General features: G+C 34.7%; 1 long non-coding RNA gene across 1 annotated transcript; it reads left to right on the top strand.

Annotated features, from left to right (window-relative positions):
• The first annotated feature begins 4128 nt into the window (after positions 1-4128).
• Positions 4129-4539, top strand: LOC120177637. Its single transcript, XR_005521444.1, has 3 exons — positions 4129-4159; positions 4247-4327; positions 4445-4539. It is a non-coding gene; the product is annotated as an uncharacterized LOC120177637 (long non-coding RNA).
• The last annotated feature ends 10310 nt before the right edge of the window (positions 4540-14849 follow it).

Genomic DNA, 14849 nt, shown 5'->3' with positions numbered 1-14849 from the left:
AATTAATCCCTGCTGAATCGGACATCTCTACATCTACACTCTTCAAAGATGATAGATTCTCTTTTTAAAGATGATAGATTCTCTTTTCAAAGATAAAAGCTTTATTGGATTTCTATACAAGTCCAAGCAAAGAAGGTTGGTTTTATCAAAGACAAAACAGGGCATCAAAGTCATAGTTCTGACTACGGCAAGAGTTCCATAAATGAAACATTTCCTCTGAGACTTTCATGAAGCAAAGAAGACGCAAAGATACAAGTTGATCAGATGATTCTGCAGCAACGCAATCTTGATAGCATAAGTTGCTACACTGATATCTAGAGGTGACTCTGGAAGTAAATGATGAAGTGAAGGAAGACCTAGTTCACCACTTTGAAGTCAAATGAATATTGCATCAACATTCATGCATTCATAAGAATATCATTTACACAATAGACAATGCATTACATTTATACATATGAGTGCATTCAAACATGAAGTTTTACAGATCTTAGGAAGAACAAGAAGATTCAGGGTAAAAAAATACCTTACAAGAAGAAGGTATTCAAAACCGCAAATACAGGAATCACGTAAACATCTGAAGAATAGATGAACGTAATCCGCAAGAGTGAGCATTATCTTGAGATTGGGGCATGTTACCCAATCAACATGTTATTTTGAAAAAGAATGAGAAAACGATTCTCCATAGTTTCTCATTCAATCTTTTCTGAAAATGAAATTGTTGAATAGTAAGGAAACGATTTCCATAGTTTCTTACTTAGTAAACTATTTCCCACATCTGTAAGTCCTGCAGTGCATGATGTTTCCAAAAAGCCTTCGGGAGCTTTTTGATGTTTTCAAAGCCTTAGGGTCATCTGTAAGTCTTGCAGTGCATGATGTTTCCAAAAAGCCTTTGGGAGCTTTTTGATGTTTTCAAAGCCTTAGGGTCATCTGTAATTCCTACAGTGCATGATGTTTCCAAAAATCCTTCGGAAGCTTTTTGATGTTTTCAAAGCCTTAGGGTCATCTGTAAGTCCTACAGTGCATGATATTTCCAAAAAGCCTTCGGGAGCTTTTTGATGTTTTCAAAACCTTTACAGTGCATGATATTTCCAAAAAGCCTTCGGGAGCTTTTTGATGTTTTCAAAACCTTCGGGTCATCAGCATTACCAGGTAGAGTTCATAATGAGAAGAACTCATCTGAAGAAGGAGGAAGAAGTTCATAATAAGAAGAGCTTGTTCAACCTTTTGCTCAAATCCATCACTTGATGGATCAGCATTTCCAGAGAAAGTTCATAATGAGAAGAACTCATCTGAAGAAGGAAGAAGAAATTCATAATGAGAAGAATTTGATCAACCTTTTGCTCAAATCCATCACTTGATGGATCAGCTTTTCCAGAGAAAGTTCATAATGAGAAGAACTCATCTGAAGAAGAAAAAAGAGTTCATAATGAGAAGAACTCATCTGAAGAAGAAAGAAGGAATTCATAATGAGAAGAATTTGTTCAACTTTTTTGCTCGATTTCATCATTCGATGGATCAGTATTGCTAGAAAGAGTTCATAAGAAGAACTCATATGAAGAGGAGAAGAAGTTCATAATGAGAAGAATTTGTTCAGCCTTTTGCATGACTCTATCACGGAAGGAGATAGATCAGCATCAACATTTCCAGAAGTGTTCATAATGAGAAGAACTCATCTGAAGAAGGAGAATAATTTATTCAACCTTTTGCTACACTACATCTCAAAATGAGATGAATTGTCATCCCCAGTGGGAAAGTTCATAATAAGAAGAACTAATCCCAGAGGAGAACTTGTTTAACATTTCCATCTTAATCAGGAGAAGTCAATTGAACAAAAATTTATTGTCTTTTCGTCTTTGCTCTATTCTTGTTAACACAAGAATGAGCAAAGAGGGGCAGCTGTAGACACTAAATTTTTGTCCCAGTTTTATTTATATTATTATTATTATATTATTTATTATATATTTTTATTATTAATATTATTATTATTAAAAACAGGCCCAGATTACATGACCCAATTACAAATCCCGGAGGCCCAGATCTGGAAGCCCAACCTAAACAGAAGCCAACTGGCCCAGCTAAACCCTAAACCCAATTTAGAGTTTGTATCATCACCAGCAGCCGCCAGCTCCTCATGACCGTTGGATCTGACTTTGATCCAACGGTCCACAGAAAGGTTCCAGATGAAACCCTAGGGTATCATCACCCTAGGGCCACGTTTCCAGCAGCCTCTTCAACTACCACGCGGTGCCTCCTCTGCTGCCAACGCCACTGCCGACGCTCCACCAGTGGCACGCCTCCGATGAAGACTCCAGAAGACTTAGAGCAGCCGCACACGTTGAAGTCTAGACTGAGTCACCACTATAGTTTGGTGACTCACCAAACTTTGCCCTATTATCCGGTCCGAAGAAGACACTGTGGTGGCTATAAAAGCCACCACCGAACCTAAAAAGAAAAAACAGAGCAACGGAGAGAGAGCAACGAAAAAAAACAACCACAACAGAAAAAAAACAACAACAACACCCAACAACAGCCAAATAAAGAAGGAGAAGAGGAAAGGAGGCTTACCAAGAAACTGCTATCATCGGAGCCTCCCTACGTCTTTGAAACCGAAAAAGTCGAAGGTAAAGAACCTTAGATCTACACGTTTTGGTAGTGATCTAAGCTAAAATATCCTCGGATTTGGCTTTAGGGAATTTCGGGCTTCAATTTGAGGTAGATATGTAATTTTTCGACCACCATTAACGGTGGCCGGCGGCGGTAGTCGATGCCGGATATAGACCGGCCGCCTTCTGATTTCCCTTCGATGAGGGAAAATAAGAGAGTTGAGAGAGCTTCTAAGCTCTCTCAGTTAAAGAGAGAAGAGAGAAAGGAAGAAATGAGAGAGCTGGCCCTTCGGGCCAGCTGTTTCGGGTATAAATACCCCTTCCCAAACGATGCCATTTTGGGAGGGGTATATCTGTAATTTCGTTCATGGCCAAACCCTTTCCGCAGCCATCCTAGTTTGTAATCCTTACATTTTAGTCACTAAAGCAAATTTTAGATCTTTTTAAATCGGTATTCGAATTTTATATATATGTATTTTAGTCCTTAACCGTAATTATAAATATTTTAGGTAAATTATTGATTTAATCCTTTAATTTTAATAATTAATTTTTTAATCCCGAATGCATGTTTTTAATTAATTTAATTTGATATATGAATTTTATATAATTTTAGTTTAGTCACTAAATTAATAAATAAGGAGAATAGCATGTTTAGTCACTCAAATTTTAAATAATTAATAATTAATTAGGTATTTAATTTTATTACGTTATAATTTAGTCACTAATTTTAATTGTAAGTTTTTATTATTTTTTTATATTTAGTTTTAATTTTATTTATTTTACTCATTATTTATTTATATTTTAATTTTATATGTTAAAAATATTATTTTCATAATTATTTTATTATTGTTATCTTAGTCATGTAAATATATACTTATATTCTTTTAAATAATAATGTTTATTTATTTTCAATATCAAAGAAAAGGGCAGTCTTAATACAACTGGATATCCTATTCTGTTATTTTAAATAATTAAACATTATAAAAATTATAGTTTAGTTTTATTTAAATTATTACATTTTTAATATTTATTTTTATTTATTAATATCGAAGAATAAAGCTATCTTAAGGCACCTAGAAGTCATTTTCTGATATTTCTAAATAAATAAATATTTTATTTATATTTGAATAGATTTTCTTAAAAATTATAGCAATAAATTCGAAATAACAGAATTATAAATTAAATATATTTGAATTCTTAAATTCTATTATTAGAGACAAATTATAATTAAAAAGTACCAATTTTGGGCGTTGTAGGGGTGTTAATCCTTCCCTAAACGTAACCGATCACGAATCCCTTTTTATTATTAAAAAGAATGGATTTTTGGTTAAAATGCATATCAGTTTATCTTTTAATCGATGTTTTCTTAAAAACTCTTTTAAAAGATGATTTTTAGGTATTAGACCTACCTGATCCAAAAGGCCGATGGTGACTCCCAAAATATTTTTTTAAAAAATCAAAATCATTAATTTATTCACATCACTTTTCCCGCCAAGTAAAAATTTCGCGCCCGGACGAAAACCGGTTACGACAAACGGCATCGGCATAGATATGAGGTAGTCTACTATGCATGGGATTATTAGATGCTATTTGTTGGTGACAGTTTATGTCAAGTTATTAAGAATGACGTTCGTCCTTTGTAGGTCAATCCTGATATGATATCAAAACTTGAAGCAGCTGGTCTCTCGTTTGTTGGAAGGGATGAAACTGGTAGGAGGATGGAGGTAAGTTACAAGGTAGCATCTCTATATGAAAAACCAGACTCCACTCAACAGTTTCACTTATCATTACTTCTCTATTTAGTTCATGACTGTTATTGGCATTGTCTGTTGGCTATACAGATTGTAGAACTACCAAGCCATCCATATTTTATTGGTGTTCAGTTCCATCCTAAATTCAAGTCCAGACCAGGAAAACCTTATGCTCTTTTCTCAGGTTCTTATCCATACAGACTGTTATATTGGTTGTAGAATAATTGCTTAGTATTTGAATTATTTTATTTCTATTAGCATGGAGGGTTTCCTGGATTAATTCTGAATAATATGTTAGGTAATCGACTTTTGAAGTCCGTTATCTGTATTGAAGTACATAAAACAGGGTTAGAGAATTGTTGGGTTGTGATAATGGCACTTCTCTAGCATGTTGGAAATATGCTTATGCTTGTTTTATATCTTATGATTATTCTTTTATTTTATGAAGTAACACCTAAAAATCATCCATTGAACTTTTTCCTGTCAAACTCACTATATGTATTTTAGTAAATGTCCAGGACTCATCGCGGCATCATGTGAGCAATTGGAATTGTTTTTAAACAAGTCTGATCATGTAAGCAACGGAGTGGCAAACGGTGTAAATACCGGAAAAGCAAATCTAAAGGTCTGGCAAAACGGGAACTGTTTCAAGTCTGCCAATGGATCATTAAATGGTGTTTACAGCAATGGTAATGGTGTGCACCATTAAGAACTCGATTTAAGTTTCTCTAGGAGTTTCCGATAAGAACTTGGTTCTGTGTGTACAGTGGTTGAGTATGAGTAGGGTTTCTTAGCAATTGAGAGACGGACAATACTTTTCCAGGAAGGCTTTTTGGTGTTTAATGAATAGATTTATCATTATATGAAGTGGCTGCAGCAGGTTAAGAGAATATGGAGCAAGAGGGTGTCCAAAACGTTGAATTTAATATCCTGTGTGCTATGATATTGGCTTTAATTCATTTAGATTGCAAGAAGAGAATGCACTATCAACAATACAAGACTTGGCATTCCTCTGCAAATATACCCATCTGCAGCAGAAGTGCAGAAATTGGTGAATGGTTTCTGCTTTTCTCTTTTATTCTTATTGTATTGATAATCTAATATTTTCCATGGAATATTCCACTGTAAATATTTCCTAATTTTCCTTATAATTTATTATTAAAGCCTATAAAAGCTTGACATGAATTACTTATCATTTCTGATTTTCTGATTTGAACACTTATTTTGAATGCTTTGTTAGAATCAGAAATGTTTTGTCATCTAGTCTTCGATATTAATAGTTCTTTTTTTTCCTATCATGAGCCCTTTTGCGGCGTTTGTATCAAAAAACGTCGGTATAAATCTTCCCTTTTGCGGCGTTTGTATCAAAAACCGCCACTATAAATCTGACCTTTTGCGGCGTTTATTTTGAAAAAGCCGCTATAGATCTGACATTTTGCGATATTTTTTCCAAAAATGCCGCTATATATCTCGACATTTTGCGGCGTTTGTTCCAAAAACGCCGCTATAGATATCGACCTTTTGCGGCGTTTGTTCCAAAACGCCGCTATAGATATTGACTTTTTGCGACATTTATTCCAAAAATGTCGCTATAGATATCGACCTTTTGTGGCGTTTGTTCCAAAAACACCGCAATAGATATCGACCTTTTGCGGTTATTCCAAAAACGACATGATAGATCTTGACCTATTGCGGCGTTTTTTGTTCTCAAACACCGCTAACTTTAGCGGCGCTGGTATGACCGGCTCTTCTTGCGGCGTTTTTCATATCGTCGTAAGTGCTTTTAGCAGTACTTAAAAACGCCGCTATAGGACTAAAAAATGCCTCTAAAACTTTGTTTTGATGTAGTATCATAAAACGGCCTCAATCAATAGAAAGACACCAAATATTTCAAAGAAAGACAAGCTTTAATCAAATTTGACATAGAAATGGAGGGGAAAAACAATCAAAATCAGGAAAGAGAAAAGAGAGTTTTGAGGGAGAGGGAAATTATGTAAACTTCATATGGTTACACATGTATAATAGATATAGCCGTGTAAAATATAGACAGAAGGGATGATTAAGGTGTCGTAACCGATTTTCGTCCGGGCACGAAATATTTATTTGGTGGGAAAATTGATGTGAATAAATGGTTTTGAAAATAATTTGGGAGTCGCCATCGGCCTTTTGGGTTAGGTAGGTCGAATACCTAAAAATTATTTTTTAAAAGAGTTTTAAGAAAACATCAATTAAAAAAAATGAACTGATCTGCGTTTATAACATGGAGGGGAAAAAACAATCAAATCAGGAAAGAAAAGAGAGTTTTGAGGGAGAGGGAAATTATGTAACTTCATATGGTTACACATGTATAATAGATATAGCCGTGTAAAATATAGACAGAAGGATGATTAAGGTGTCGTAACCGATTTTCGTCCGGGCACGAATATTTATTGGTGGGAAAATTGATGTGAATAAATGGTTTTGAAAATAATTTGGGAGTCGCCATCGGCCTTTTGGGTTAGGTAGGTCGAATACCTAAAAATTTTTTTAAAAGAGTTTTAAGAAAACATCATTAAAAAAATGAACTGATCTGCGTTATAACCAAAAATTCATTCTTTTTAATAATAAAAGGGATTGGTCGGTTACGTTTAGGGAAGGACTCACCCCTACAACGCCCAAAATTGGTACTTTAATTATAAATTGTCTCTATTATATTAATTTAAAAATTCAAAGATATATTTAATTAATTCTACTATTTCAAATAATTTAAAAATATATTAATATACATAAATAAGATATTTACTTATTTAGAAATATCAGAAAAGGGCTTCTAGGTACCTTAAGACAGCTCTCTTTGATATTAAAAATTAAAATAAATAACTAAAAATATTTCCTTAAAAAAAATAAAATTTAAATAAGATATTTATTTATTTAAAAATATCAGAAAATGGCTTCTAGGTGACTTTAAAACAGCTCTTTTCTTTGATAAAAATAAATATTAAAATGTAATAAAACTAAATTATAATTTTTATAATTTAGTTATTTAAAATACCAGAATAGGACATCCAGTTGTATTAAGACGCCCTTTTCTTTGATATTGAAATAATAAACATTATAATAAATAATAAATATATTTATAATATAGTAAAACAATAATTAAAGTAATAATTTAAAATATATTAAAAAATAATAAATTAAGTTAAAATATAATTAAACAATGACTAAAATAAATAATAATAAATGTAAAATTATTTAAATTAATTAACATAATTCGAATCATCATAAAATAAAATTACTAATAGTGTAATTAACCCTTAATTAATTAATCAGTGATTAAAATAAAATTTATCAAAGTTTAAAGGCTCTATCTCGAATAAATAAAAAATTCTAAGTGCTAAAAATGTAATTTAGCCTTATTTAATTAATCGGATTAAAATAAATGTTAATAAAATTATAAGGTACTAAATCAGTTATTTACCCTAAATATATATATAAACTGATAATGGCTAAAATGTAATAAAATAAAATTGAATGACATAATTAAAAGAATCAAAAATTGCTTTTAGTGACTAAATTGAAAGGTATACAAATTTGGAGCACTGCGGACGGGGTTTACCCTTTATGAAATTACAGAAATACCCTCCCCAAAACGACGTCGTTTGAGGAAGGCTTTAAATACCCAATCGGCCGGCCCTTATGTGCCATCTTCCTCATTTCTTTCTTTTTTTTCTTTCTGTGAGAGAGAAAACTCTCTCTGCTCTCTCTAAACTCTTCCCCGGAGAGAGAGCTGACCACCGGCCGGCAACCATGATCCGCCGCAAGTTCCGCCGCCGGCCACCGCCTCTGGTGGCCGGAAATTCCCAAATTTACCTAAAATATAGATCTAAACGCTCTAAGACCGATTCCGGTCTTTATTTTCCCTAAAAACCCTTAGATTCCTGTAGATCTAATTTTTTTACCTTCGAAAAATGAGACTCCGGTGACGCTCGGGATTTCCGGCAATGAGCGAGGCTTCAAGGGTAAGTTCCTCTTCTTCTCTTCGTTTCTGTTTTGGTCTGGTTGTTGGTTGCTGTTCGTATCTCTCTCTTTTTTGTTCTCTCTTCGTCTGTTTTTCTGTTGTTCTCCGTTGCTCTCTGTCTCTGTCTTTCTTGCAGGTGTGGTGGCTTTTATAGCCACCACCGAGGCTCTCGTCGGACCGGACAATAGAGGGTCGAGTTTGGTGAGTCACCATAGCTATGGTGGTGACTCACCATAGAGCTCGACGTGGGCGGCTGTTGTCGTTACAGCAGAGCTTCTGGAGTCTTCTGTTGGAGTCATTGTGGCACTGAAGCATCGGCAAGGCGGCTGGAACTCACTGAAACTTTGGAGCGACGGCTGGGATGTGGCCACGTAGAAACTAGGGTTTAGAAACCCTAGCTGCATCGTGTTGGATCTCCTGTGGACCGTTGGATCTCTCAGATCCAAATGCTGTGATGATGAGGCGGCTAGAGATGATACAAACCCTAAATTGGGTTTAGGGTTTAGATGGGCCAGTTGGCTGATCGGGCCTCTTTGTTTGGGTTTGTAAATTGGGCCTGAGGGTCTTTTGGGCTTCTGATGTAATTTGTAATATATATATATATATATATTTAATAATAAATAATAATAATAATAATATATTATATTAATAATAATTATAATTATTATTATGAAAAATTAATGTCTACAGCTGCCCCTCTTTGCTCATTCTTGTATTAACAAGAATAGAGTAAAGACGAAAAAGACAATAATTTTTTATTCGGCTTATTTTAAGTAATATGGAAATGTTGAAAACATTCTTCCCAGAGGTCTTATGAATGACCCCGAGGGTTTAAAAACATCAAAAAGCTCCCGAAGGTTTTTTGGAAACATCATGCACTGCAGGACTTACAGATGACCCGAAGGTTTTTGAAAACATCAAAAAGCTCCCGAAGGCTTTTTGGAAACATCATGCACTGAAGGACTTACAGATGACCCGAAGGCTTTGAAAACATCAAAAAGCTCCCGAAGGCTTTTTGGAAACATCATGCACTGAAGGACTTATAGATGACCCGAAGGCTTTGAAAACATCAAAAATCTCCCGAAGGTTTTTTGGAAACATCATGCACTGAAGGACTTATAGATGACCCGAAGGCTTTGAAAACATCAAAAAGCTCCCGAAGGCTTTTTGGAAACATCATGCACTGAAGGACTTATAGATGACCCGAAGGCTTTGAAAACATCAAAAAGCTCCCGAAGGCTTTTTGGAAACATCATGCACTGAAGGACTTACAGATGACCCGAAGGCTTTGAAAACATCAAAAAGCTCCCGAAGGCTTTTTGGAAACATCATGCACTGAAGGACTTATAGATGAGGGAAATAGTTTACTAAGTAAAAAAACTAAGGAAATCGTTTTCTTACTTTTCAACAATTTCATTTTTAGAAAGGTTTGAATGAGAAACTATGGAAATCGTTTTCTCATTATTTTTCAAAATAACATGTTGATTGGGTAACATGCCTCAATCTCAAAATAATGCTCATTTTTGTGGATTACGTCCATCTATTCTTCAGATGTTCGCGTGATTCCTGTATTTATGGTTTTGAATACTTTCTTCTTGTAAGGTATTTCTTACCATGAATCTTCTTGTTCTTCCGAAGATCTGTAAAACTTCATTTTTGAACGCACTCAGATGTATCAATGTAATGCATTGTCTATTGTGCAAATGATGTTCTTATGAATGCATGAATGTTGATGCAATCTTCATTTGTCTTCAAAGTGGTGAACTCGATCTTCCTTCAGTTCATCATTTATTGCCAGGGTTACCTCTGGATATCAGTATCGCAACTTATGCTATCAAGCTTGCATTCATGCAGAATCATCTGATCAACTTATATCTTTGCTGTCTTCTTTTCTTCATGAAAGTCTTAGAAGAAATGTTTCACTTGTGGAACTCTTGTCGTAGTCAAAACTATGACCTTGATGCCCCATTTTGTCTTGGATAAAACTAACTTTATTTGTTTGGACTTGTGTAGAAATCCCATAGAGTTTTCATCTTTGAAAAGAGAATCTATCATCTTTAAAAAAGAGAATCTATCATCTTTGAAGAGTGTAGATGTAGATATGCCTGACTCAGCAGGGATTAATTAGGAGAGTAGAGTCTGATCTGATTTGACTCTTGAAACATATCACAAGGAGGATTTATTCCAATTCCTTTCATGTCTCCACATCTAATTGGATCTCGAACAAAACAATTCAAACCATATCATGTAAAGATGTTTAACAACAACCTATTGTTCAACCTTAGTTGACCCCATTAGTTTCTTGTTTAAAATTTCAACTTTCCTTGGAAAGAAAACTTCATTATATCTCACTTCTAATCTTGGGGTTGAAGAAAACAAACTTCATCTTGGATCAATAAATGGAAACCATATGATTGCAACATTGGTTCAGGACCATAATCACTGGTTCGTAAAACATTTGACAATACATTCATCTTTTCCTGTGGTTTCTGCTCGGATTATTGGTCAATGAAGCATTTGACAACACATTCATCCTTTCCTGTGGCTTCTGTTCAGATGTTCGTAAAACATTTGACAACACATTCATCCTTTCCTATGGCTTCTGCCAAGATTTCTCAATCATTGAAGCTCTTTGCCTAATGTTCGAAGCTTTTGAATGACGTCACAAGATCACTTGAGAGAAAAAACTCAGTGGGGATTCAAGTGTAATGTTGGTATGACCAAAAAGTTGGTCAAATTCACAAGATATGCTGGTGTCGAATTGAATAGGAGACACTAACTGATCTTGATATCATCTCGGGCAAAGACAAATGTGATACTGATCACATTTTCTTCTATAATGATCTTTGTAGGAAGTAGAAACACATCAACTGTAGGATCAATGTACAGAAAGATATCCGTGGAATTTTTGCAGCTGGGGATGAAATACAAATGATAAAACCAAAATAGATGAAAACTCAATTCATCTTGGCTAGCAATGATGATCCCAAATAACAACGGGAATAACAGTAATATAAGTGAGAGTCGAGTCTCCCTTTTCAGTGTCATCAAGGAAGAAAGAACTGATGTGAAAAACAGCTTCATAATCTCAATAGTATGGTTGAAACTATTTGCTAGGAATTTCAAAGAAATATTTTCAATTATCGCCAACACACAGAAGGCCAAATTCAATGCTGAGATCTTAAGGAACTGAACCCTGGATCAAGTAGTCTACCTGGGGATCATCTTTATTCATGCAACCGTAATGTAGTTTATCAAAGAACATACTGATGAACGAAGCAATTATGTATAGTCAGCTCGACTGTCACTATTTCACCATTTTCATTCTTCATATCTTTTTGTCTCATTGGAAATATTTGTTCAAGTCAATGATCTTTACACAGGATATTGTGGGCCTTCAGCATGCCCCAACATTGGCTAATACAAGTGTTCAAAATGCATCAACAGTTCTAATTCTGATTGAAATGGGTTTTCAGCATGCCCCAATATTTGCTTCTTGTTAATCTGAGTCTTCAAAATACCCCATATGGATCTGTCTGAAGTGAGCTTTAAAATGCCCCAATATTTGCTGATACAGATGTTAAAAGTGTGCTTAACATTACTTCTTGTTGAGATGAGCCTCCAAGAATGCCCAAATATTCATATTGCTGTGAGCCTTCAAAATGCCCCAATATTCTATTTCTGGTTGAAATGGGCCCTCAAGATGTCCCTCTAGATTTATCTGATTCACTCTCACTCTCTATTTGAATGGAATGTCATGATCCTCACGAGGTCCAATTTTGACAATGAATTGTTGTAGGGACTTGTAGCTTTATTCGTGCTCCAAATCTATTTATCTTGAATACTCTCATTCTGGTGTCACTAAACAGTAGTGTTATTAAGTAACTCAAATTCTCTTCATGTTATCACAAACTTAAGAAGTATTCAATCATTCTAACAGAAACGTCTGTGATATGTGTCTTCTGAATGAGGTGATCATTTTCTGTATCTGGAGGGATTTAGTCAGACATTGAAGTAAAAATAGCTTGGTAATCCGTTCCAGGCTGACATAGTGGCTTATCATCTTTCAGTGAAGGCCATATCTGAAATATACTTTTCTGTGGGAGAGAAACCAATTTATGCAAACAATAATCTGATGCAATGGCAAGACTACATATACAATGGTACAAGCTCATCCAAAATCCGCACCCATGCAACATGTTGATTCTGATAACAACTCATCTGATTATGAAGCGATCTTTCAGGATGATTTCACATATATAGTAAACTGTTATACTTGACAAAAATGGGATTCTCAGAGGCTGAAGCTTCAATAACCATGGAGATATGTGGTTCAGATTCATCAATTGCAGAATTGACAGATTTTATATGTGCTGATCAAATGGCTAAGGTTACTGACGCACTTCTTATGGTAGAAAATAGGAAGCCATTATGCAATGATTCCAATTACAAGCAAAGGCGAAACTTGAGCTATGATTTGTGGAAAAGGAAGAAGCAAAGGAAGCTTGAAAAGAAACTTCTTAATGAAGATGATCATGCAGTTCATCTTTTAATTCCAATGATCGGTTCTGGGGTTCCTACCGAATCAGATCAGATAACTCAAAGAACACTTCCAAAAGATTCTATTGAGCCTCCTTATTTCTACTATGAGCAAATTTCATCTTTCAAATCCAATGATTGATTTTGGAGTTCATACCAAATCAGATCAGATAACTCAAAGAACACTTCCAGAAGATGCTATTGAGCCTATTCATCTTTCAAATCCAATGATTGATTTTGGAGTTCATACCAAATCAAATCAGATAACTCAAAGAACACTTCCATAAGATGCTATTGAGTCTTCTTATTTCTACTATGAGCACCTGGCACTTGCTCCAGTTAATGTTTGGACTGGAATATCACAGTACTTATTCGATGTAGAGCCAGAATTTGTAGATTCGAAGCATTTTCATGCTACTACACTGAAAAGGGCTATATTCATAATTCTGCCAATTGAGAACATATTTTCTCTTATTCTGCTTCCTCCATGTGCTGATGCTTTTCCATTGACAAAGAAATGATGGTCTTCCTTCGAGTGTCCAGAAGTATGTTCTTGATGAGTGCTTGAAAATGGAATCTGGTATGGATTAGAAAGAATAAAATGGTTCCACTTGAACCTGATGAGGTGGAAATGCTTCTAGGTTTCCCTAAAAACCATACATGAGGATCTGTATAGAGACATGTTCCATGGTGGTATCAATGTCCTGTCTCTTTTCTCTGGAATCAGTGATGCAGAGATTGCCTTCTATTGTCTTGGCATACCTTTGAAAACAGATGTACAAGAACTGAATGATGATCGGTTGGAACAATTAATGAGTAGATTTGTTGATTTCGACCTTGTTGTCGATGACATCCAGTATAACAACCTTACTGGAAGAAATAAACATCATCAGGATGAAATAGAAGATTTTTGCTGGTGCATTTTCTTGCAATGACTACCACAGTGACTGTCTCTTCTGCTGCTCCAAAATACACACTCATATCCCACTCTTCCCTAACCATGGAAAGGTTTAGTTGATGGTAAAACTAGTTATCTCAACTTTGGAATCCTGTACAGCATACAAGTGTAGAATCTGTTCCAATGTCTTATTCTGTGCCATAAGTCCTTAAATTCAAATTCAGTAATCTTCTGAAGGACATAATGGGTATCATCTTGACAAAGAAAGTGATCAGCATAGAAGAAGTAGCAATAATGTATCAAGATTTGAGCCAGCATCACGGTATAACCAGAGTGCATGTAGTGACTTATTCATGGCTTTATGATGTAATCTTCTAGAGAACATGAATTGATGGTTGGAGAAAATAATATGTCTGGTGATGCTTATCGCCCTCAACATGAGATAAACGATAATCTTTCTTGATGAACTACTGATAATGTCATAGAAGAATGTCACAAGTTCAATTATCCATACTTTCTTGCTTCTTAGACCACTTGCCTTCAAAAGTGTGAAGTGTTTCATCATTCTAACCTCGTTCATTTTTTTTTTTACAACAGAGGTAGAATAAGCAACAATTGCTTCAAAGACCTTTCTCATTTGAGACTGTCCTGTTTGAAAATGTTTTTTTCTTCTCCTTTCTTTATTGAAGAATGAAAGAATTTTGCAAAGTGTTGCCTATTATAGGTTCACAATAAAATCAAATCATAAACATGAATTCAAAGAATATCAAAATAATCAACAATTCTTTAATGTTTGAGAATTATAGCTCTTTGACAAGTATCAAAATTTGGGTTGGTTTCAGGATGGCTTTCCTATTTTCTATGGTTACATCTATTTAAGATGTCACTCCTCTCTCTTTTTGTGAACTTTTTCACATGCCTCACTTTAAGGTCTTGGTATTTTAACCGGATGCGTACAAAATGACGCAACTAGGATTGTTAATTACTAGACTTTCTAGAGTTCTTCCATTTCAATTCTCTGGAATTTTTCATTTAGACTCATCTAATCAAAGTAGTGCGAA

This window comes from Hibiscus syriacus, unplaced genomic scaffold (assembly GCF_006381635.1).
Source record: "Hibiscus syriacus cultivar Baekdansim isolate YM2019G1 unplaced genomic scaffold, ASM638163v2 tig00112293_pilon, whole genome shotgun sequence".
NCBI classification, from domain to species: Eukaryota; Viridiplantae; Streptophyta; class Magnoliopsida; order Malvales; family Malvaceae; genus Hibiscus; species Hibiscus syriacus.
Note: the sequence above shows the minus strand (reverse complement) of the source record. Positions and strands in the feature narration are given on the sequence as shown.